The sequence below is a fragment of the Ochotona curzoniae genome, unplaced genomic scaffold (genome assembly GCF_017591425.1).
Source record: "Ochotona curzoniae isolate NIBS_2020 unplaced genomic scaffold, NIBS_Ocur_1.0 scaffold_4701, whole genome shotgun sequence".
In the NCBI taxonomy this organism is placed as follows: domain Eukaryota; kingdom Metazoa; phylum Chordata; class Mammalia; order Lagomorpha; family Ochotonidae; genus Ochotona; species Ochotona curzoniae.
Window position 1 is genome coordinate 17,972,698 of NW_024467122.1, and position 24,310 is coordinate 17,997,007.

Here is a 24,310-nt window from a genome sequence, read left to right on the forward strand (position 1 = left end):
AGCTTGTTTTATAGCCCAATACACACACTCTCCTGGGAAATATTCTGTGTACACTGTCTTCTGTCACTACTGAGTGACGTGTTCTGTAAATGTCTGATTTGACTGAAAATGTAGATCCAAATTCTCCTTACTGATTTTCTGTTCAGTTGATGTATCCACTGTTGAAAACAAGTATTGACATCCCTTCCCAGTACAACATTACTGTCTCCTTATTTCATATCTGCTAATATATTTGAGGAGCTCTGGTGTTGGATGAATATGTGCTTATGAAAGTTGTATTCTCCTGAATCGACCTTTTTAATATAATGTAATGACCTACTTTGTCTTTGTGACAAATTTTGAATTAGTCAATTTTGTCAAATGTAAGTAATGGCTCCTTGTGCCTGCCCATGGTTTCTACTTCTGTGTTACTGTGCAGATCTCAGCACCAGTAACGAGGAAAATGGCAAAACTAGAAATAGCAGTCTTCACTTAAAAAAAAAAAAAGGCAGAATCAGAGAGAAGGGGAAGTCTTCCATCTTCTAGTTCACATTTGCAACAGCCGAGGCTGGACCAGCCTGACGGCAGAAGCCAATAACTCTATCCGTATCTCCCACATAAGTGGCTTCATCATTGTATTTGGGCCAGTGTTTGTTGCTTCCCAGGTATGTCAGCAGGATACAGGATTGAAAGTGTAATGAGGTGTTGGTCTACTATGCAGTAGTAAAAACAAAATCGATGAGTTACAGCTACCTGCATCAATTTAAGCAATCTCAACTCAGTATTGAGCAGCAGTTAGTCTCAGAAGACTATAGTCAGGATTATTTCACTTGTTTAAAGCTCATAAATAAGGAAATTGGAGTGATACATTGTTTGACGGTTCACAAAGAGCTGATAAAACTGGAAGGCAGCAAGAGAACAACTGACACATAAGTGAGGGCAGTGATATGGTTCAGTGGAGAGAGTGGAAGATGTTTTTGGTGAGGGGTAAGTGGCAGGCAGGATTACAGATATGTGCTATGTCTTCATCTAGATGTTGGGTAGGCAACTGTGTATTTTAAATCATGCACATGCTTTAGCCAGTTGTGTGTGTGTGTGTGTGACGTCTGCAAGAATTAAGAATCAAAAGGAAAGTATTGCAATGGAAGCCTTGCTTTGTGCTGGGTTCTCCTGCAATCCCAGCCAGATGACATTCTTCACATTTAAATTTGTATCTCTTAGAAATCCAAATCAAATCCAGCAGGCTATGGAGCTAAGTGAATGATTCTGCATGTGTTAGCTGCTTTGCTTATTTTGGTGACAGATTTTCTCTCTCTGCTGTGATGAGTTCATTTATGAAGCCATCAGCACAAAGTTGCATTTAGCTAATAGCATGCCCTGTGTGTCTCGTCCTCCTAAGTCCATGGAAGAACAGTTTTGCACTGGCACCTGGATGGGTACCTATCACATGTTGTGGAGAATTCATTTATATGACTCCAACATCTAATTCAGAAATCCATGAGCAGGTTCCTAATTAACTCCAACAAGTAGAAGAGTGAGTGGATGTGTGAATGTGTGGAGATGTATGGGTGTGACCTATTAGATAAAACTGTAGGTAGAGAGTAGAAATAGGAAGACGAGTACATAAGAGGCAAACATTTGGTTTGTTGATTAAGACACTTGCATCCCACATAAGAGGACTTGAGTTCAATTCCCAGGCCTGACAACTGATTCTTGCTCCCTGTTAATGCGGACTCTGGCAAACTGGGGTAGTGCTCAAAAAACTGGGTACTCGCCACCTACCAGGGAGACCAAGATGGCGTCCAGCTCACAGTTCCGCAGTTTTGCCCATCTGTTGCAGGCATCTGGGAGCAAGCCAATATATGGAAGTTCTTTTCTCTCTGTCCTTTCTCTGTCTTCTTTCTTCCATCTTTTCCCCTTTGTCTCTCAAAAAAATAAAATAAGAAAGTGATAGAATACTTTGATGCTATCTGTACTTTGATATATTTCATGTTAACTCTAAATGTATAACAAATTAACTTAAATTCCTTCACTCCAGCTATGATCAATGTTTATTTAACACCTACAAATTCTATCTTTATGGGGCTTTTTTTTGTATTTTTATTATTATTATTTTCTGCGATATCTTTTTATAGGTATAGGGATCCCCCCTCCAGCTTGCCTTCTTTTCCCATTCTCCCCACCACACACACACACACACCATTTCCCCCATATTATTACAATAATACAGTCCTTCAGCATCAGTCACAAGTCCACAAGCCTTATATCAGAGAGAATATATAATATTGTCCTTTTGAGATTGGCTTATTTTACCACACTTAATGGTCACCAGTTGGGACCATTTTGTTACAAATGGTAGAATTTTATTCTTTCTAATGGCTGAGTGCTATTCCATGGAGTAGATGTACCACAGGTTCTTTATCCATTCCTCTTTCAATGGGCATCTGGTTTGTTTCCATGATTTCACTATTGTAGATTGTGCTGCTGTAGATATAGGGTTGGAGATCACTTTTTCTATGCAGATTTCATTTTCTTTGGATATATTTTCAAGAGTGGGATACCCGGGTCTACAGTAGATCAATTTTCAGTTGTCTTAGCACTCTCCATACTGACTTCCATAGTATCATTCTGTTATAAATGTTTTCCCAAAGACTGCCATTTTTATTCATAGTCATCTCTTTGTATGGTAATGTATCTTCCTCATAAAGTTTTGACAGTTATGTTCCATGTTCTGCTTGCAAACACAGAATGGATTTCCTTCCCTTTACAGAAAACAGGATCCCTTTTTCTAACCTGTCCCAACTTAGAACTTTTGTGTTCTAAATCTTTTGTGGAAGTTGCTGCTTGCTGAGCCCAGCCACCATTCCCTTCGTCCTGTGCAACCAGAACCCATTAGTACCCTTGACCCATCGAGACTGTAAGACTGGGTATATGTTATAGATCTGGCCAATCAGAGTATTCCATGACCAGACACTATAATCTGATCAGGCACAGGAAATAATCACAAACCATATCAAGCATAATTCTCCCCAAGATTTACTCCCAAAGCCATCAGAGCAGACTTTCTCTTCACCCAAGAGATTCTGTTCAGTTATCAGTCTAGATTCTACTAACCTTCTTGTTCCTCCTCTGAAGACAGACTGACCAAGACTCAGTAAGCGGGATGGGCCCTGACTATAATTTGAACTCTTGGGTCTATATTCCAGGAGCATCCAGTTATTTCAAATTTGTTTTTGTCTCTATTGTGAACATAAAAGTCCCACCAGTGCTGAAGACCATTGACTGCTGTGTGAAACAGTGAATGGTGTATGGAATGTCACACATTGGTCTCACAGGAACACAACCCACTACCTTTTGTAACAAAGAAAATCCCCAGCAACCCAGATGCCCAGCAATTGGTGCAGGTGTGCAGCAGGGACTCACACACATAGAGGGAGGAAAGGCCAGCCAGAGTGAAAATCAGCATTTTTCACACCCTTTAATTAGAAAATTCTTTCAATATTTACACACATAATATCTTCACTGCCAAATCAATAAAGTGTGATTTTGATATGGACCTATATTGAGAAGTTTCTGTGTCTCATGTAACATTCTTTGACTCAGGCAGTGGTTCCGCCCTAGAAACATGAAACCCAAATGGAGAATGGTGGGCCCTCCTTCTTCCCTCCATGTTCTCTGAGGAGAATGGAAAACAGCACCACCTAAGGAATGAAAACTTACAATGCCTCTGAAATAAGAGCTGCTTGAGATGGGAAGAGAGGGGAGGGAAAGATATTAGGTTTGGCCATGACTTTGAATTAATGTAATCCAGATGTCCACCTAAACTTTAGATAAGATGAGCTTGAAACCATTATTCTACCATTTGAAGAAAGTCCAATGCTACTCCTGAGATTTCTGTGAATTCGTGGGCTCTCTGTACTTGTGGCTATCTGTAGAATTCCTTCCATCTTGGGGTTGTCTTCTCATCTTCCAATTCAGTCAAAGAAATCAGCTGATTTTATGATTTCCATGCCAAACGAACTAAAGCAGAAAACCTCACAAAAGGCTCGTGTGTGTGTGTGTGTGTGTGTGTGTGTGTGTGTGCCTGCACACATGTGCATACATGTGTAAAGCTGAAAGCATAAACCCATAAACCCACCCTTTGCCCTGGCCTTCACCCCATCTCCCCTGGCCGGCCCCCTTCTGTTCCCATTGGGAACTGGACATCTAGCGCTTAGGTTGCTTGTCTATAGCCAACATACACCATTCAACATCAACCCCTAAGAGTTTATCAACTGTTTTCCTACACAAAACAAGAGGAATTGGGGATTTGTGTGTTGGGATAATTTATCCTGATGATACGTTATGAATCAAAGAGAGTGGCAATGTCCTCAGAAGCCATTTCCTATGGCTCTGAGTAACAGGTGTCCAGGAAAGGCTAGCAGCTCTCTAAGGACTCCAGTCCCTCAGGAAAGGCTAAAAAGGGAAAGTCTCCAAGGCAGTAAGGACTCGAGCAGAGGGCAGTGCTAGACACTCAAGATAACCAAAGACAGAAAAAGCCCTGACCCTGGAATTAGAGGTTAAGAACGACATTATATTTCCATGACTTTGCAAAAGCATCTCTACGTCTAGGTTTGTCAATTCCATTTTATATTCATTCAATCACTTCTTGAAACATTATTTGGAACTTTTTACTATGACCTAGGTTTACCTCAGTCTTAGCTATTTTTTTAAAAAAAATTATTTATTTTTATTGGAAAGGCAGATTTACAGAGAGGTGGAGAGCTATAGAAGAAAATTTTCTTTCTGTTTAGTCACTCTCCAAATGGCTGTAATGGCCAGAACTAAGCCGATCCAAAGCCAGGAGCCAAGAGCTTCTTCGGGTCTCCCACATGGACACAGGCTTTGGGCTGTCCTCGACTGCTTTCCCAGGCCACAAGCAGGGAACTGGATGGGACACCTGTATTAGAACTGGTGCCCATGTGGAATCCCAGCGCATGTAAGGCAAGGACTTCAGCCACTAGGCTACCACACTGTGTTCAGCCTTTCTTTTTTAAAGGGTATTGTCCTTGTTAGCTACAATTGCTTTTTTCTTGCTTTAAAGCCTATGTGCTATAAAGATGACAGAGGAAGAAAAGGAAATTCTTGTGCATCACTCCTCAGGGTTGTCTTGGTTCTATCCTTAGTGAGTTAAGCAGTCAGTCAAGTCCAGGTTAAAGCTCTGTGGCAGCGCTGAGTCTGTTTCCAGGAAGCTTCTTCACCTTTCTTCTCTCACATGGGGCCAGTGCCGTGGAAGTTGCATAACACTGTGGAGACTGGGAGGAAGGATCTCAGGGTTGGCAATCTTTGCTCTAAAATGAAGTAGTTCTAGTCTTATACCTGCAGGTGCAGCTGCTCCCTCATTTGGGAAGGACACCTGTCTTGCACCCTTTGGTGATCCCTGTCCCATATTGCAGAAGCAAGTGTTTGTCACAGTCTCCCATTCCCAGCTCATCTGTTTTCTAGGCTTCAGCATCTCACTAAGACAGGCAAGAATGCACAATTTCCTTCCAGGCGGTTCCCATGTCATAGCAGCAAAAGAATTAAGGGCGCTGATTCCTCAAGTCTCTCCTTCAACACTCCCAGCAGCCATCTTTCTAGCTGCACAGGCACAGGGCTGAGGGAGCTCAGCGAGACCATCTTCTGGAATGAGGCTGTAAACCCAAGACAGATAACTCAAGGAAACCAAATCCAGGCACCCAGCGTCTCTCTGCAAAGCATGCTGCGTGTCAGGTACTCTGCTGGCAAAGAGAGAAGGCATCAAGCTAAACCTTGGAACCCTTTGCAGTTTATATTCTAGTCATGGTGGACCATTCTCAAAGTGATTAATATAGTGCAAGCAGCAAGAAATCACGCAAGGGGGCCAGAGTGATGATGTGTGTTTTAGCCAGGATGACTACATACAAATTCACTTCTGCATGATTGTGGGGTGGAGAGAGCAGCGGGGCAGGGGGAAGTGTCATGCCTAGAGACATTTAAAAATTCTTGGAAACCCATGAATAGTTGTTGCGTCTTGTACATTTTCTGTGTAATTCAATGACAGCCTCCCCAGCTGTTCCCCAGCCCACAGTGCTAATATGGAGATACCTGTGGACTGCTCTCATGCCCCTAAGTGAGTACAGGGACAGCGGTGCTGCCATGGGGGACATAGAACACTCTGTCGACAGGAGAGGTATTATGAAGTTGAAGCTCCTCGCCTTTGCAGCAGATGTAGCTAGAACACATCTCATGGAAAGAGAGGGCCAGCGTGATGTCCTAGTGGCTGGGATCCTCGCATTGCATACACCAGGATCATGTGTGGGTGCCAATTCGTGTCCCAACTGCCACTGTCCCACTTCCAATCTAGCTCCCTGCTTGTGGCCTGGGACCCTGGGGCCACGTGGGAGACCCAGAGGATGTTCCTGGCTTCTGGCTTCGGATTGGCTTGGCTCTGGCTGTTGGGACAACTTGGGGAGGAGAACAATGGATGGAGGGTTTCTCTCTCTGTGTCTCCTTTTCTCTGTGAATCTGCCAGCCCCATGGACCATCTTCTGACAGTGGCAAAAGGGGAGCATGGCTGGGAGACAGAGTACCACAGGCCCGCTAGTGCAGGTGCAGAAGCATTGCTCAGCAGGCAATGCTTGGCATCAGCAGATCCTGGCAGTTTCAGGCAGCCGCATCCTCTAGGCCGTCATGAGCAGACAGTTCCTCCCCGCTGCTTATTTGATCAAATGCTGCGCCTGGTCACCAGGAGCAACAGAGAAGTGAGTTGCTTTAGTGATTCCTCTACCTCCAGAAGCCAATGTAAGCACAAAGTCACGTGTCCTAGAAAACTTCAATGTGTCCAAAGAACTTTAAAAATATTATATACAGGGGAAAAAAAGCACAGAAATAAACCCTAACTATCCAACTCAGTCACTTTGTCCCAAACACATCTCTCTGGAAGATCTAAGGAAGGATCGATTGGAGAGGAGACCTGGAGGAATTGAGAGAGGAGGTGGCCTTGGACTCCCACCTGAAGGATGAATAGGAATTGGCCAGGTGGACAAGGAGCAGACAGGCATGTAAACAAACAAGCAAAAACAATGCTGTCACAGTAACAGCATCCAATAGTGTCCTCTGAGATCTGTCCTGTCCCAGCCTAGTGGCCTTTCAAGTCCTGTCACCTGTTGTGGGAATATCGGGTGGCTTCACAGTTCCCACAGGCCTGTCTCCGTGCCCTCCTCCTGTTCTTCATAAATCGGTCAACGGAAGAGGAAATGTTTGGTTCCATGGCAACAGCCCTCCTTCTAGGTGCCCTTCAGAAAAGGTGCAGTTAGCCACCTTGTTTCTCCAACCCCATGGCTGCAGCCTGCGCAGAGGAACCCCCCTCACCCATGCCCCATGTGCCAGCTCGCCACAGAGCACAGGGACAAGTGTTTGCACCACCTCTTGGTCCTTTTTGCCAGCCAGCCAGCATCTCCATCCACACTGCGGCCATTCCTCCAACAGCATACATCTTTCAAAGGCAAGGCTTTTAAAAGAGAATATATCACACACACACACACACACACACACACACACACACACACAATATCTAATGACAAAGAAATTAAGTTAACTGATATGGATTCTAGTGGCAGATCTTCACTAGCCTAGAATATCATACGGTAAGCATCTGACACGATTGGCCTAATTCCTGCTTATCTACTCTGGAGACAAACAAATTCCATAGCAACACGGCCATGCAAAGCAGTTGTGACCTTTTTTTCTTTTTCAGAAAGTATTCCAAGTATAAGTACACTGCATCTATAGAAGGCCCTTCCATGGGGCGCCTACCATAATTCAAGCCAGCAAGAGACTTTAAAAATATACATATGTTGGGATTTGACTCCAAAGGACTGTCTTTCATGGTTTACACTAAGTACAAAGAGAGTTAACGGGCAAGATGTACGTGTTGGGGGTGCCCTCTGTGTGCTTTTACAAGTGTTTTTTGTCTTTGATGATTTAAACCACATGTCGAGGTATTTAGAGGATTATTTTATCAGGAATTCTTCACTGCAAAAGAAATACCAGGGCAGAGCCCACAGGTTCATGCAAGATGTGCACACACACACACACACACACACACACACACACACGCGCAGTGCATACACTCTCATAGTTGGGTGTAAATCACCCCTGTCCTATAACAGCTGGCCTGGCATATTGATAAATAGAGCCTGTCACATTAATTCTTGACTGCTCTGAAACATAGTTTTGGTGTAAATATAAATTCTGTAGAATAATGGAATGTGTGACATCTTTAACAAATGAATATTTAATGGCTGTGGAAAAAAAACATAAAATAATGGGTAGTAAAAATTAAAGAATTTGGCAATATTCTCCTCTAAGTTTGTAAAACTTGGAAAATATTTAGGGAAGGGCAATGTCATGTCATACTTCAAATAATACCCTCATAAAGCTTGTCTGTGACGGGCTCTGCCTGTGTGCTGATGGAAATCTTGGGACTGAATGAATTTGGAATTCTTAGGGGGGTCTAGGAGCCACATAACATGCTCCCAGTGGTGCCTGATTAACAACTGTTGTGTGCTTTTTAACTTGAGAGTTGGGGGTGGCAATAGAATTTTATTCCTTTGGCTGCTTCTGATCAACAAATAGTAAGTTCAAGAATGCTGTCTTGGGAAGGATTCTGAGACCACATCTGGGATCAGAGTCCTGATGGATTGTTGATGTCTGCAGTGGAAGTGGGAGGCAGGAGTGGCGACATATGTGCTGCACATTTTCACACATCGCTGCAGGTGTCCATGGCTGGAACTACTATTCACGGGGCTGGAAGAGGTCGTCCTCACACTGAGTTTTCATCATGTCGCTGTCCCCATCCAGAACTGAAAGTAACTTGAGATTGCAGTGCACATCAACTGTAGCATTAGTTATGGTCTTCCATCAGCTGTGTTCATTTTCTAACTAACTCACCTCCTCCCTTTCTTACCTTCTTAGGCTCTCAGTTTCTTGTCCCTTGCTCCCTACAGCATAAACCCTCCGAGCAAGTTATTAGCTCTGCTCCTCTGTGCTCTGTTTCTCCCCACCTATTGCTGCCCGGCCTCTGCTTGCGTTACCCCTTCTCCTTGGTCTGACAGCCTGAACTGGTCTCCTCCTCAAAGACTTAACTGCAACATCCAAAAATTTACTGCAATACAGATTTCTGATGCCAACTCTTGGGCCTACTTCCTCAGCTTTATGCTGTTTATACTGTTACTGCATTCTTATTGTTAAGATTATTTAGAATCATTCTCCTTTTTTCAGCTAAGTGTTTTTTTCCTCTCTCTCTTAAAATGAAGGCACTGTAAAGATAGGTACTACATCCAGTAAGTGGCACATATTATTTTAAAAGTCTGTTTTTTTACCCAATATGACTTTAGTCTCTCCTTTATCCAGAGCTGTAATTTCCACAGGTATCTGTAGCCCAAAATATTTCAAGTAAAATTCCAGATTAATAAATCATTCTTAAGGTTTAATTATACCCCATTCTGAATCGTGTGACACAGTCTTGAGCCAGCCTCCCTTATCCCACCTGGGACCTGGACCATCCCCAGGCTCACTCTCTGGAGGGTTTGGAACCGTCCTCAGTTGCTGGAACCCAGTGGAGCTTGGAATGTCCCCTGCAGAGAAAGGGGGATTACTGCACACAGGAATGAAGAATGGGACCAAGGACACCCGCAGTCCCTCTATGCTTTCTGTGCTCAGTCGCCAGGCATGATTTGCCTTATCTCATTCAGGGCTGACCACAGCTCTGTGAGGAAGACAGAGTTGTTCAGACGCATCTTCCAAGTGAGTAAACTAAGCCTCAGAGCCCAAGAAAGCAGCATTGCCACAGCACCTTCCCACCTCCCTGTTGGCAAGGTTCAGGGAAAGGGGGAGGGAGCCTTTTAGTCCAAAGAGAACAGCTCCCCTAGAGAGACATCCAGAATGTTGAAAGATCCAAAGATTTTGAAATCCTCTGTTGGCTGGGGGAGTCCTTTTTTATCTAGACAAGAGAGGGAAATATGTCATCACGTTAGTTGATTATAACCTCAGTGGAGGACGGGCTAATGCTGCTGGACAGACATTTCAGAAACAGGGCATCCACTTCTTTCCACAGATGGACTTGTTGCACCCATGCATTTATCATACCGACACCCCTCTTCTCAACTCTCATGTAAACAATCCTCTTTGGTTTTATGTTTGTTTTTCTCATTGGCTTTCTTATCCTCTCCCAGCATCCAAAGCAAAGGCACCCTAACAAACCAGGCAGAAGGAACAGCAAGCCCTAATAATGTTTTCTTCGCTGAAAACTAATTTTAAAAACCTTTCCTTGATGTATAGTTTTATTCAAACAAGATTTATTTTGGAAGAAACCAATCTGTAGGGAGAGAGAGACTAAATCAGAAGATTTTTAGTGCTGAGATAGGACAAGAGGATTCACTACCAAGGGACAGGAGGGAGTGTGCTGCCTCCTCAGTTATGGGGACCATGTGATGACATCCACTGGCCAAACTCATTGAACTGTGCACCTAAGAAGGGCGAATTTCACAATATGTAACTAAATCCCACAAAGTCTTATTTTGAGGCCAAATAAAAAGACAATTAAAAAATACGACAGTAGCAAGTAAACATAGTGTTTTTGAGTGTATATCACTTGTCTGTTATAAACATATTTAAGTGCAGACACTTATCTAGTATAAAGGTTTATTTTTTATCTCATATATATTTTTTGAAGAGTGACAAGAGCACTCGAATGAAACCCACACTCATTTTTGTGGAACTGAGAGGTTTCCTCATAGAATCTGACATCACCAGTTGAATCTTTGCCCATTGGTCAGAACATCAGGAAGGCCTGCTATGATGGACTATGCTTCAGCACCTCCACCTCAAGGACATTTGTAATTAAGAAGTCAGGTCAATTCTCTAAACCTGGATTTTCGATTCCCTGATAACAATACATTCCAGGAGTTTTTACAGCTATAATAACAACAACTAATGAGAGAATCCACTTGAGATCATTAAACTCTGGGCCCAAAGCAGTAGGCTAGCGACTAAAGTCCTTGCCTTGCACAAGCTGGGATCCCATAGGGGACCAGTTCTAATCCAGGCAGCCCTGCTTCCCATCCAGCTCCCTGCTCGTGGCCTGGGAAAGCAGTTGAGGATAGTCAAAAGCCTTGCAACCCTGCACCTGTGTGGGAGACCCAGAAGAAGTTCCTGGCTCCTGGCTTCAGATCAGCTTAGCTCTGGCAATTGTAGCCACTTAGGGAGTGAATCATTGGATGGAAGATCTTCCTCTATGTCCCTCCACCTCTCGGTATATCTGACTTTCCCATAAAAACATAAATCTTTTTTAAAAATAAAGATCATTAAACGTCTAATCTTTCGAGGAAAGGCAGTAGAAGACCAAATATTGCAAACTATCATCTGCACACTAGGCATTGGAAACAAATTATTTAATCAATTGAATCACATAAAAGTATGGAAATATTGCAACCTCCACTGTGTATGTTACTCAGAACATTCAAGAAGAGAAAAGCAGAACAAAATTTTGATTTTTCTTTACTCTTAGTGACATTTCTAAATTGCATATGTGTTGAAAATGTATCGATGGTTAATAATCAAAATTCCTTATATCAGTTTGTATATTTGTTAAATCATTGCTTTGGAACTAATATCTCTATGTATATGTGTATAGATAATTATTTATTTATTCAAAAGACAAAGTGACAGAACAAAGAAGGGACAGAGAAGGACAAAGAGAGAGAGAGAGATCTTCCATATGCTGGTTCATTCCCCACATGGTCAATAGCCTAGCCTGGGTCAGGTTGAAGCCAGGAATCAGAAACTCTGTTCTGGCCTTTCATATATGGTGGTCAGGAGCCCAACTTGAGACATCTGTTGCTGCCTTTCCAGGCACATCAGCAGGCAGCTGCAGTGGAAGCAGAGCAGCTGGGACTCACACTGGGTGTCCCAGTATGGCCTAGCAGTGTCGCGAGCACCAGCTGCCTCGCACTGTCAGGTTCCTCAGTGTGTTTTTAAAGAAAAATCTCTCCTTTCGACTTTCACTGTATGTTTTTGTAGTCTTTATATATTTAGTAAACAGAAAATCACGAATGTTATATTAACCTACCTAAATTTTATGGCAAAAACATTTGAATGATTCGGGTTATCAGTTGGTTCTCAAGAACAGAAACTATTCATTACCAAATTAAGGTAACTCCCTGCCAAATATAGAATGGTCTGACTTTGCAAATGTATTTTTAATTCCACCAATTCCACATAAAAGAAGATACCAAAAAAAAAATGCTACTAGTGAAAAGCCTTATGATTTTATCTTTAAACCAGTTTTGCTTGTTTGTCTGTTTGTTTTGTTTGTAGAGTTTCTTTTCTAGAAAGAAGCAGTTCAACAAGGGAAACCAGCAATTAATACTGAAACTCTTTGGCAAATGTAAAATGATCAGTCTACTCAAATGATACGCACTGAGAAGAAAATAGGAATGTTCTTGAGTGTTTAATTACACTACTTCCAGTGCAGACTTTGGGGATCAGTATGGAATGGCCCAGAGCCTGGTCCTGGTCTCTCAAGTCAATAACAAAGATTCAAGCACTTGGACCATCCTCCATTGCCTTCCCAGGTGCATTAGCAAGGAGCTGGATCAGAATTAGTGCAGCTGGGACTTGAACCAGCACTCTGATATGGGATGTAGGCTTTGCAAGTAATAGTTTAATGTGCTACACTGCAGTGGAAGCCCTGCACAAGTTATTTCACACTTTTTGTGCCTTGCTTGCAACCTGGGATGAGTCCTCTGCAAAGTTTTAGCCATTTTTTCCTGCCATTGCTATTATAACACTAGCTATGTTTTTACATCTGTTGTTTTCCAGACCCTATTATAGTTGCATTTCCTTTGTCTCTGCAAAGCAGTTGATCTCTGATTTCTAGATGGACAAACTCAGCTTACTTACCAAAACCTAAGTTCTTGTCAACAGCGGCAAGTCAAAAAAGAAAATATAGCATGGACAAGTTTTAAGGATACAGGAATTTGGAAAATACAAGACATAAAAAAGTGACCTTACTAGGAATAAAAAAAAAACACTAAGAGCCTAGCTCCCAGCTGAAGCCTACTGTTCTGGCATCTTCTAAAATGTGAAAAGGGACTGTCCACCTGAGATAACAGATATAGATGTGTCTTCCACTCACTGAAATAAAATACAGTACAAATCTTGGAAATGAAGAAAGGGGTATGCTGATTTATTCTCTTGAGAGGTGATTGACCTTGAAATGCCATAAACAAAATCCTGTGCTAGACTCAATTTGTAAATCAGTTTTTTTAAATTGAGTGTTAAATTTTAGTTTAAAATGTCCCCTAGTTGGGCTCTGGCATGATGGCTCAGTGGCAAAATCCTCACTTGCACACGCTGGGATCCCATACAGGTAGTGGTTCATATACTGGCTACTCCACTTCCCATCCAGTTCCCTGCTTGTGGCCTGGGAAAGCAGTAAGGGACAGCCCAACGCTTTGGGACCTTGCACCCATGTGGGGAAACCAGAAGAAGCTCCTAGCTCCAGATCAGCTCAGCTCCAGCTGTTGCGGCCACATGGGGAGTGAACCCACAAGCAGATCTTTCTCTCAGTATCTCCTCCTTTCTAATTCTGCCTTTCCAATGAAAATAAATGAATCTTTCAAAAAATATATATTCCCTAGTCAGTTGGGAGTGTAATTAACAAGAAGAAACAGGACTTAAGTAGCCTTATTACTTATTGTTTATTACTTATTACTTCAGAGACAAAGGGTTCACCACGGAGAATAGATGAAGAGTTCTCCTGGATCTTAACTCATTTGCGCAGCAGCAGTATAGCTCCGGCCTGTCCTGTCGCTCTCAGCATGGAAACACGAGTAACCTGCTCCCATTATCATTAGATCACCTGCTTCTTACAGCATGCAAAGAGCATGGTTTATTTGTTGCTTGATTTTTTTTTGTTTATACATTTTCTTTTCCTATTAAATAAGATGAGCAAAAATATCACATTCTTTTTTTATTTTCTTTAAATCACAACTCCAAGCATAGTTGTCAAGTGTTATTGAATTGAAACAATTTCTAAGTAGAAGTTTATCATTCTAGCAAATTATCATTACTATCAACTCATGTAATAAAATTAAAAATTCTTGTGTGGCATTAAAAGTATTATTAATGTGGTATCAAGGAAAGATGTAGAAGCTATTTAAATTAGTGATAACTGGCCAGCAATACATAAATTAGAACCGAAAAACAGTGGTTAATTGTTATGATGAACTCAGTCAAAACATTCAGTACTGACCAAAAGTGTTGGATTTCTTTTCTAGCTAATGAATACACACACACACTATATATATACACACACTATACATATATATATATATATATATATATATATATATATATATATATAGAGAGAGAGAGAGAGAGAGAGAGAGAGAATGAATGATATTGTATATAGTAAAAAAGAATAGTTTGTCCCAGGACAATTTTTCCTTTTAATTGCTCTAAATTTTTTTATGTCAAACCGCAAAAGTCCTTAAATGTCTAGAATGCAAGGGCAATAACCCTGGTAATGCAGTTTATAGGACAAGAGCTCAAAGTGTGGGTAGAAACCGACTGTGGTTCCCATCTAAAATGTGTGCGCATGTGTGTAAGGGAGGCATGACATTGGCATCAGCAGACCCACTGAGTCCAGGCATCACCATAGCATGAAATGCTATGAAATAGTCATATGGAAGGCTACGAACTCCTGAGTACAGTCAGTGGGAGTCTTGGCTCAAGCCTGACACGTCAGCATGTAGTTGGTATATATGCAATCGCCATCGTTTCTCACTGTGACATTTTTCATCGCACTCATTAGGGAAGAAGAGAATACATGTGGTCACCAGATTCGTTTCTGTTTCTGAAAGAAAGCCGCATCCTCTAATTACCCCTCACCATCTTATTGCTCCAATTATTACTGCAACTTTGAAATAATTTTTATTTGACATAGGCTTTTTAATCAAGAATAAACAAGACCACACACCCTCTTGATTGATCCATTAAAAACATATGTCTATCATGATAAATACCCTCATGGAAAAAAAAGGAGAGTTTAAGTCAAAAGCCAAAAACCAAACAAAGCGATGGAACAAAACTCAACACAAGATCATTTATCTATCACCTTAACCAAGGCAGTGGTTTCGGGATATGAATCCCTTTCAGTCTGGAATCAGCCTTTTTCGCAATTAAGGCACTGCCAGATTGTCTTCCATTCAGTCTGGACGATTCAGAACAGGCTTCTCATCTTAACTCTACTTGTATTCCCAAGAGCAAGAATCACATAACCAAGGAGAAGTGAGTGATATTGAGATGTGATATAAAACTTGTATAGGGCCCAACACACATATTTGCAGCTAGAACTCACAAATATTTTGGATTTTCCTGTCTAAAAATTTCCAGGCTTAACAATGTGGTATTCAAGAGCATTTGGATTTTTCTTTCAAATGTAGATATGGAATGGAAAACTTCAATGCATGACATTAAATAGTCAACATCTGAAATGTGTGCAAAATAATGGGAAGGTAGACACGGGACACAGTCTACAGGACAGAAAGGACAGAAAGGAACAGTAAGAGACGCAACGAGAGAATTAACAGGGGTTGCCAAAGACAACACAGGAGAATAAAGATCAGTCAGCCTGAAAACAATGTTTTATTTTGTGAGCTTAGCAAAGTTGTAAAATGTCTGAATAGATTTTAGCCTAAGATTCATGTTTTGTTTCTACTTCAGATTTTATCGCAGACTGAAAAAAACCCAAAACTTCAAAGGAAAGGAAACTTGAAATTTGATGAAATCCCTGATTTGCGCATAAAGGAGTCAAATGATACAAGAGCCAGTGGGGAGGGAAAGAAGAAGCTATACCTTGAGGTAAAATGGGGTTTATAGCCCAAGAAGTGTGTAATTGTACCAGGCCAGAGTACTATGTGGGAAAGGGGCGGGGCAGGGCACAGAATGGAGGCTTATCCCTAACAGACAGATCTGTAAGGGCATGAAAATGCAAGGGTACCAAATACAGTTCACACTCAATGAATACTTGTAATAAAATGAATGAAAAGGAATGTGTTAAGAATAAAGAAGAGGATGGTGCAAAGGACGGAGTTTTAGAACATGGTAAGTCACCCAGAAAGCAGGGTTCAGCCCAGAGCAGTAAAGATGCCAGTTCAGATGCCTTTGTCTCTCTGGCTTAATACTCCTGGTTTCAGCTCCTAACTCTGGGATCCTGCAAATGCAGACCCTGGGAGGAGCTGTTACGAATCAGCTTGTACCTACATGCAAGACCAGGAATGAGAGCCCAACTCCTGGCTTTGGTCCTCATTGAAAGCATCTGCGGAATGGACCAGCAATTGACATCTCACTTCTCTCCTCCACTCGCATCCCCTCCTTTCCCCATGCCGCTCTTTCCCCCTCCCTTCACTTCTTTCTCTTCCTATGTTTCTCTCTCTCAAATAAAAAAAAAAATAGATAGACCCACCTTAGGAGAAATTTCAAAAAAAGAAAGTGAAAATGAAAATGAAAGCATAGTGTGAAGGAAGCCAAAATTAAGTAATATTTAAAATACCTGATTACTAGTGTCAAAAGTAATAGAAGGAGATCGGGTTTTAGCCATGGGAGTGAGGGAAGTATTTAAACATGTTTTCTGAAATATGACAGCATTTTTTGAAAATTCTGTGACTGCATCTTATAAACTGAAATGATTTATGGTAACAACAACCTACAACAACGATGAAAACAGAAAAAAAAAGGAGAAAAAAGGAAATAAAAAGAAAGGAAGGGTGGGGGGAAATCCATCTCATGGGAAAAGCACTAATTGGGCTTTGATAAACTTAATGGTCTCGTGCCGCTGCATAGCATGGAACAGAAAGCATAACTTTAGATTCCAAAAATGTAGAGAAACTCAGACCTTCCTGTGGGAATTTAGAAGGAATTACAGAGAGAAGCTTGTTGTAAATCCAAGGATTGTCAGCGTGAATCTTTTGGTCTTTGACTTGTCTGTCCTGTGTTCTTATCCTGGTATTCATGTATGAAGAAATGTCTCTGGCCCCCACAGGCTCTCAACAAACTTGTTACCTGTGAAGGTTAAGAACCATTGTTCTTTGTGAAAGTAATGCATTTGGGGCCCAGCACAATAACCTAATGGTTGATGTCTTCACCTTGCATGTGCCAGGATTCCATATGGGCACCAGTTCATGTCCCTCTGCCCCGCTTTTCATCCAGTTCCGTGCTTGTGACCTGGGAAAGCAAAAGAGAATGGCTCAAAGCCTTGGACCCTGCATCCATGTGGGAGACCTGGAAGAGGCTTCTGGCTGCTGGCTGTGGGTCAGCTCAGCTCTAGCCGTGGCCACTTGGGGAGTAAATCAGCAGATGGAAGATCTTTCTGCCTGCTTCCCCTTATCTCTGTAAATCTGACTTTGTAATGATAATGGATAAATCTTAAGAAAAAGAAAGAAAAGAAGGAAAGAAAGAAACAAAGAAACAGAGGGAGGGAAGGGAAGGGAAAGGAAAGGAAAGGAGATAGAAAGGAAGACAGAAAAGATAAAGGAAGGAAGGCTGTTAATACTCTTGGCCACTGGGTTGCGGGGAGGGAGTTTGAGGAAGCTTTCATAGCAAAATGGACTGATCTCCACTTGTGCATCCTCTCCCTAGTAGAAGAGTAGAACAAGCCTTCTCCTTCTGAACTTTGTGCTTTCAATCTCACACTGCCCCACTCCACCCACAATGTTCTTCTGTCTCTTGTCCCACAAGTATTATAGTTCCCAAGTCTCCATATTTAATCCCCTTTTCTTCTTACTTTACGCAGTCTCTTTGGCTGATGTGGATTCTGTTTGGCTCCAGCCAATTTCTGAAGGACACTCATAAAGTCTGGAAATATAGGTGAATACCTAGGAAATGATTTATTGAGATCATGTTATAATATATGACAACATACTATCCATGTTTTCAGACTTTATAGCAGTTCTGCATATATTTATGGTTTCCAAATCAATTTCTATCCCAGAAGTCCTTTTGAACTGAATATGACTTCCAAGCTGTAGACTTCCCAGCCAACATCTCTGCTTGACATCCCCAGATACTTCTCATATAACACATCCAAACCAAACCTTCCCATTCTCTCCAACCCCCCCAATTCATGTCTTCCTGCATTTCCCATCTTGGGAAACCCATATTCTCTAACTCTCAAGCAGGACTATGGGATTATCTCCTATATCTCCTGGGTGTCAGGCAGTGAGCCTCAGCAGTGCTCTCTCCTTCACCACTTCCAACCATAAATTCTGCCCATCTTCCTCAGCCACACCTCTCAGATCTATACCCCACCCCAACCCATCTCCACTGATATATGCACTTGGCATATCTTGCCTAACACTTTGGAGCTTTCTCTGCTGGTCTTGTTTCCTCCCGTCTCACACCCTTCTTATCCCTCCTCCAAAGAGTCTCTCTAAAATGCAGACATGACTGTGGTAATCAGTTCCTTCAAACTCTCCCATGGTGTGTTGTTGCAGGAACCTTGGCCTGAGTTTTAATACTTTCATCTTTTACCTTTCAGTTTCTCTTTGGTACTTCAGCCTCAGTTTCTTGATCTTCCTCAACTGCATCTTGATTGCCCTGCATGGAATTTTCCTCCCAGACCCCCGTGATGAGCTTCTGTTTATCCTCCAAGGCTCACCTCAAGACTCCCTGCACCTGTCCCCCTTCATCACTGTCACCATCCCTCAGAGTTGGTGCTTCTTTCTTCCATGTTCTGAGAGCAATTTCTATCATCATAATGCCTTTTAACTGCTGAAAAATCTCCTTTCTTTTGGATTGTGACTTCATAAGCAGCGTTTATTAATCTTTATATCCCTAACTCCTAGTTTTCTGTAATGATGTGTTTAATGAAGGGGTGGCAGATGGACAGCATAGAACCAGAAAGGAATTTGTGTACTGTGAGAGGCAAAAGGTCTCATGTAACAAACACATACAGTCCTTCGTTAATCTTTGGAGACTGGCTCCTGGACTTTCCCCTGCCCTAGTAAATGCAACAAAATCCAAGAATGTTCAATTTTTTAAATATAAAATGTCATAGTAAGTAGGAACAGCCTACCCATATCCTAGGCATGTACTTTAAATCTTCTCTAGGTTATTAGTAATACCCAGTATAATGAAAATGCTATGTAAATAGTTATATTAGTTAGGAGATGATGGCAAGAAAAAGTTTGCGTATGTTCAGTAAAAATATACTTTTGGGGGGGGAGGAAATATTTCAAGCCACAACTGGTTCAGTCTGTGGATTTGGAACACATGGATTTGGGAGGTAATTGTACTAGCTCCTGACTCAAATTAGGCATGGACGATTCAACCACAGTAGAACCATAGGAACACAATGGAGCTGGATTCAAACCCGGTTACTGGCAGTGAAAACAAAGGCTATCTTTGGGGAGTGAGAGGAATTCCAGACATGAAGACTATCCAGGGTGTCCCAAAGGAGAGCACACCAATGACTTCCTTACAAAGGTTTCCATGACTGCAGGTGAGTTGTGAATATAAAGCATCATCTTGACTTGGGGTCATGTTTTCCACTAGAGGATGACCAACACCAACACCAAGAGGGATATCAGCAGGATATAGTATCCTATCCTGGGGGAGAATTGGAAAGACAGGTATGGTGGGTCTGGAATTTTCAACACATTACCAGGACATGAAAGCAGGTGTAGCTGACAAGGTGGGCAGAACCAGAACAAAGTCAAAGACCCAGCACCAGTAACAGTATCACGAGGCTGAGTCTGAGAAATGTGGAGCTTGAATCCTTGCTGGTCCCAGGGTCAGAGGTAGAGCAGAATGAGGCAAAGAAGTTCTCTGGGTGTGAGGAGTAGTGGTATGGTCAAGGGCTCAGACAGACCCTGGTAATATTTATGAAAGATTGTGCATAGAAGGTTTCAATGTCCTATTAGGAGTCGTGGCCCAATTTTTCTACTTTCAATAAGATAAGATAATAATGTTTCCATGGATACTTCTAATAAAGACTTAACTAGACCAAGGAAATAGATGCTTTCATTGTGGATATTCCTCCAAAATTCAGGTTGGAACCTGACCCCCGAGGCAGTAGTACTAAGAAGGGGTCTTTTGGAGGTGAGTAATCTTCCTCTAAAGAGACTTGAGGGAGCCTGTTAGTTCCTTTCATCCTCCACCTTTCGACTATGTAAGGACATGGCCAAGAAGGGACCATTTTTGAAGCACAAAGTGTGTATTTGTGAGACACCAAATCTAGTGATGCCATAATCAAGTGCTTCCCAGCTTCCAGAGCCATAAACAATGAGTTTTTATGATCCATTAATTTCCCAACCTAAGGTACTTTGTTAAAGCAGGAAAAATGGACAAAGACAACAGCTTGGCTAATCAAGAATATTATAATTGAGATGAAAAGAATCCTTGGATTCCTTTGGGAGGCATAAGATCAATAGTTATTAGAGCAGCGGCCGAACCCTCTGAAACCAGTCATGTTGTGGTTCAAGGCCAGGCAGAGATGCGGGAGATGAGGATGGGAAGGGGTCTTCGGTAGGTCAATGAATTTTGATTAAAGTATCTCACTTTATGAGAATACTTCAGAACAGTCAGGCCACATATTATGAAAATTATGCATGGATTTCAAAAAGTATATACCCAAATAACATATCTTTTAGTTCAGTTTTCCCATGGGCATTGAAGTATCTTTATGTGTAGGTGTTCAGATCATGTTTTTCTTGAAAAACAAAAAAGTGTCGCGACCAACTTACATTTTTTAAAATAAAAAAATGAACCATCAAATACACGTGTTTTCTTTTCTAGATGAAGAAATTAGGTGGCCTTTCCACTTTGTAGTATCCACCTGGCTGGAGACCTTTGCATTTCACAGGCTTGCAGGGGGTGTGAGGGCACAAGCTTTCAGGGAGCTTGGGGGATGGTGCCAGTGGGGGTGTGTGGGGACCTGGCAGTTCATGTCCAGGGAGGTGGAGCAAGCCAGGGGGTTACTCCCACATGCTAGCTTCCCAGCAGAGTTGGGGGAGGGGAGAAGAAAGTCTTAGCTTTGCATGCTGGCCTGGTGTGCTAGTGGACTGGGCTTGGGGAACTTTGAATGGGCCTGGAACTTGGGTGTGCAGAAGGATAAGGTCCAAGGAGAGCATGTGTGCCAGGAGCTTGGGAACCTAATGGGCAGACCTGCCAGTCTGTGCCACAATACCCACCATCAACACATGCAAGAACAGGGTAGGAGGTGGGTGGGTGGGGAGGCAAACCTAGTAGGGGGATGTAAGGGGGCTCTCCTGCTGAGCCACTGCTCCCACTGGTGAGCCTGAAAACTGAAAACTGGACCTGGTGGCAGACCAGGCTGGGTAGGACTATAACACCTGTTTGGCCTTCATGTGAGCTGGGTTAGGGGGCTCCAGCTGTACCCAATGGTGCATGCATGAGCCAGAGTAAGTACAGGCTGGTTGGGCTATGCCACAATATCAGCTGACAAGTGCTGGGACTGGAGGCAAGTCTCATCAAGCTAGACTGAAGAACCACCTGGATAGTGCAAGATCCAGAACTGGAAGTGGACCCAGTAGGGAAACTGTGGGGTGCTGCAACTCTAACTGGTGAACATGAGAACCAGGTCTTGGGACAGGCCTGGCTACACAGGTGGTGGCACCAGCATGAATGTGGGCTGGATAGTGGGGTCTGTTGGGTTGAGCTATGCTTCAGTGCCCATTGAAGTGTATGAGAACTGAATGGGATATAGGACAGATTGGACCAGTCTGCTGCACTTACTGGCATGCATAGGTGCCAAGGCTATGAGTGGCCTTGTAGGGGTTATTGGGTCACTCCAACTAAGCTGCAGTTCCCGATGGTGTACTTGAGGGCCAAGTGTGTGGTGGGCAAATGATTGGGCTGGGCCACAGCATCCACTGGTTTATGTAAGAGATGGGCTGGAGACAGAACTGGCCCAGCAATTGCAACTATCAGTGTGTATGTAGGCTGATGTGGGTGGCAGACTGAGCTAGACCCCATACTGGCAAGTACATACAAGAGTCAGTCAGGCCTGGGATCACCTCAGCTAAGGTTTCTTTGGGGATCTCCTTAACTGAACAACTGGACTCAGAACTCCAACCATGAAGAGTATCACAGATTCTGTGGTCAGACTGTGGAGTGCACATTTCAGAACTGGGCCTCCTCAGTGGCTAAGACAGAGCAATGGACAGCATGCCCAGATGCAAATGGAAGATATGGCAGTCCACTGGGGCCTGCAGAGGACATCTGGTACTGTAGCAGAGGAAGGAGGACAGAATAATTTGGTCAACTACCCCAGCCAAGTGTTGACAGAAAGTATCTGGACAAATGGAGACTCTAAAGTGGACAATGTCAGCCAATGGACCTTGGAAGGATTTCTTCATTCTTGGAGTGGCGAGATCAACAGCATTTGAGAACTATCAAAACCGCTTGAACAGAACTTGCGGAACATGCTCCATACCAGGAACTCTGGGATGGCATCAGGTGGCCATTCCGCATCACCAAGTACTGAGGCAGTTAGGAAGCTAGATGTGGCTTCTTCCCTTACTTGCCCCCCTTCCCCGATACAGGAAGAAGAAAAAAGAAAATGTGGAAACAATGGTCTCACCCACTTTTCCATAATCTTGATTCTTCCTACCCTATTCACTATGTAAATATCTAAATAAATAAATAAATAAATAAATAAATAAATAAGGGGCCTAGAATCTGTTTGTAAATTCCAGAAACCATACCTCTAGTTGGCATCAGGCATTCAATGCAACAAAGGGAGATTGAGTGATACACCAGTCAAAGGGTCTGTATGGTCCCAGAAGCCACATTGGCAATCCAAAGGGTGATGTACAACTACTAAACATACATGTGACTACATAGGTATATGCACCCATACAGATGAAAATAAACATTTTCAGCAGTATGCTGAGAACATTAAAAGAGTGTGACGAGTGGGCCTGTCTTTACAAAGCTTAAAAATCATTTTAACTGATTCCACCAAAGTGGGTGTAGTCAAGAAAACAAAAGCCATCTGGCATTTTTCAAGGAAATGGGAATTTGGTTCACAAAATTGGTTACATAGACGATGGGAAAGCTGAGACGCCAAAGATGATGCGACTTCCCCAAGATGAGCAATAGAAGAAGACACTGCGTCTGTCTGGCCCAGAGGGGAAGTGGGAGGAATGGGTATTCCCAGAGTCCACCCAACAGAAGCTGGACCAAGAAGGAGATATCTTATAGGGGATGGGCCCATAGAAGCAGAGCCTGAAATCATGGAGAAGATTAGGCACAACCACAAAAGACTTTGTTTCTGGATAAGAAAAAGTGAAGTGATAGCAGACAGCAACTGCCTCTGCCTCCAACCCCACTCCATCCCTCCTTTTCTGAGTTTTGCTTGCAATGTGATATGTCTTCTCTACCTTCTGGGGCACTTGGGAGAGAAGGTTCCCAGCCCATACTCCCAAGGAAGTAATCGGTCCAATGATGCTAATGTGGGCCAACTACCCATGTCCTTTGGGGTTAGAGATAGCAGCAGGGGCGATGAACCACTTAAGGCAAAGTGACCCCAAGGACCATGGCTCCTGAATGGGATGAAAACATCTAGGTCAAAGTAGGTGACTAACTGCAGTGGAAGCACCTTCCAAGTTCACCTAATGAATTTTCTGCCTAATGAATCCTTTCCTTCACTGTCTGACATGCTCTTAAAGGAACATTGGCAGCCAACACAGCCAGTGCCCTCCTTCAGGCCAGCCAAAGTGTGATCCAACAAGACAGAAAAACAGAGACGTCAGGTCTGCTTCTTGTTAAAAGTGTTTTTTCAAACCTACCCTTCATCCTGCTTATTCCTTGAGAGCTGGAGAAGATCCCAGGGAGGGTCTGTGCCCTTTAGTTAACCAAGGGAGTGTGGGTCCCCCCAGTCTCAGGCTCGCCCTGAAACGTGGAGCTTTTCCAGCAGCTCACAACCTGACTTCAAGTGCATTTCCCTTCCTCCTTCCGGGTCACACTCTCACCTGGATACGCAAGCCACCCCAATCCAGGCCTCTTCTCTCACTCATATATTCACTTATTCATTTACTAATCTATCCATTCACTTCGTAAACATTTAATGATTACCTACTGTGTACCAGCCAAGCCAAAAAGTCACCACCCTCACAGAGTTTATGTTCTAGTCTGTTGTGATAGATAAACAAAATTAAGAGGTGTGTTTTGTCTGGTGCTGATATGGGATTACAAAAAAATAAGAGTAAAGTAGTAAAAGGGCATGCGTTTTTCCTGGGTAAAT